This window comes from Ornithorhynchus anatinus, chromosome 2, assembly GCF_004115215.2.
Source record: "Ornithorhynchus anatinus isolate Pmale09 chromosome 2, mOrnAna1.pri.v4, whole genome shotgun sequence".
Lineage (NCBI taxonomy): Eukaryota > Metazoa > Chordata > Mammalia > Monotremata > Ornithorhynchidae > Ornithorhynchus > Ornithorhynchus anatinus.
The window spans coordinates 163,840,672-163,842,582 of record NC_041729.1 but is presented as its reverse complement, the minus strand read 5'-3'; the positions used below and the strand labels follow the sequence as shown (position 1 = coordinate 163,842,582).

Genomic DNA, 1,911 nt, shown 5'->3' with positions numbered 1-1,911 from the left:
CTCAGTTCTGTGAGCTGGACTTTCAGTTTCCCTCATCCCAAACAAGACTCGAGAGTTTCAAGTCTGAGTTGAAGAGATCCAAAATGGCGGCACCCTTGCCTTTTGCTCTTTGAAGCCCGTCATTTCCCAGTAAAAATGAAAAATCACCACGTATAGATGAGACTACGCTACGACAGATGGTTTAGTGAGAGATTTTAAAAAATCAGAAGTCAACTCTACAGAGATGACTCCATAGTCCACATGGTTCCATTCTCTGAAGCTTCTTCCAACGTGGGATTAGCGTTGTGGTTCCCTAATCCTTTAATTGCCTCAATCATAGAAAATACTAATTGCGTAAGTTATTTTGTCCATTATATCTAAAGGTGCACGTATAGTCTCCTTTGTCTGACTTTCTAAAGACCAATAAATGAGGAACACAACAGAAGTTTTATGTTTTCAAGTGGATCTATATATAGACACACACACACACACACACAAACACATATACATATATATATCAGATAGATAGATAGATAGAAAGATAGATAGATAGATAGATAGATAGATAGATAGATAGATAGATAGATAGACAGACAGATAGATAAACAGACAGACACTGTTTTAGCTTCCATCGGGTGAAAGAAATCATTGAGCTGCATTGAAAATTTGACAAAATGAGTTTAACGTCCACCTTTGATCTCTCCTAAAGTGATACAAAACAAAACTGAATTATAAAAATTCCACCCAGAACAATCTGAACAACACACTCGGCACTGATCTTTATGCTTCTGTAAACTTTTCTTTTCTCCTGACAAGAGCTCACTGTCAGATTATGCACAAAAACTGCAAATTTAAACAAGGTGCGATCGTATACTTTTTCACACATTATTGTATCATGCTGCATTAGAACACTAATGTATGCATAGTTCCAAAATAGCTTGCTCGATTGCTGCATGCCGTTATAAACGGTATTTCTATAGAGCTGCACCTAATCACTGGTTCTGGTAATGGGTCAGCACTGAGGAAGTCACTTAACGTCTCTCTGCCTCAGTTTCCTTATCGGTAAAATGGGGTGATTCAATTCCTATTCTCCCTTCTCTTTAGAGAGAAAAAGATTTATCAGTGTCTCACACAAGTTGATAAATTTAAAAAAATAAAATTATTCAATAAAAAAGATGTTTCTTTTATCAGGATGGACTAGGTGTGTGGGTTCAATACTGCCCAAACTACTTCATTTAGGGAAGGAAATCTACAAGATTGTAAGATCCTTATCCCCTCTCAGGGTCGCATCTGGAGAGTTTCTAGTCCTCTACCAGTCTTGACTACGGGAGGGAGAGTGAAGCCAAGGCCTGTCCATTCCAATCCTAGCTTGGCCAGTGGCTAGCGAGTGGAAGGCCATCTGCTACAAATCAAAACTCACCTGTGCTGGGCAGCAGCAGCATGGGAGAGAATCCAGGGCAGAGACTCAAGTTTACTGCATGGAAGGAGGCAATGGTAAACTACTTCCAGATTTTTCCCAAGAAAACTCTCTGGATCCCCTACCAGAACGATTGCAGATGGAGAGCGGGGCGTTCTGGAAGAGATGTGTCCATGGTATTGCTATGGGTCAGAAATGATTCGATAGCATAAGACAAAGATCCTTATGGACAGGGATCTTTTGTTCCTCTACTGTCCCCTCCCAAGCACTTTGTATAGTTCTCTGCACACCATTAGTGATCAATAAGTACCATGAAATGATTGATTTGATTCCAAATTGAGAAAGAAAATTTTCTCATGCTGCCCCACTACCTTATACACTGCATTTTTTTAATGGCATTTGTTTATTCATCCAATTGTATTTATTGAGCTCTCACTGTGTGCAGAGCACTGCAATAAGCGATTAGGAGAGGACAATACAACAGTAAACAGATACATTCCCTGCCCACAACAAGC

At 39.7% G+C, this 1,911-nt stretch overlaps 1 non-coding gene across 1 annotated transcript; it reads left to right on the top strand.

The window, feature by feature from the left end:
• The first annotated feature begins 1,251 nt into the window (after positions 1 to 1,251).
• LOC114809375 lies at positions 1,252 to 1,389 on the top strand. Its single transcript, XR_003757162.1, has one exon. It is a non-coding gene; the product is annotated as a small nucleolar RNA SNORA7 (small nucleolar RNA).
• Positions 1,390 to 1,911: the final 522 nt, after the last annotated feature.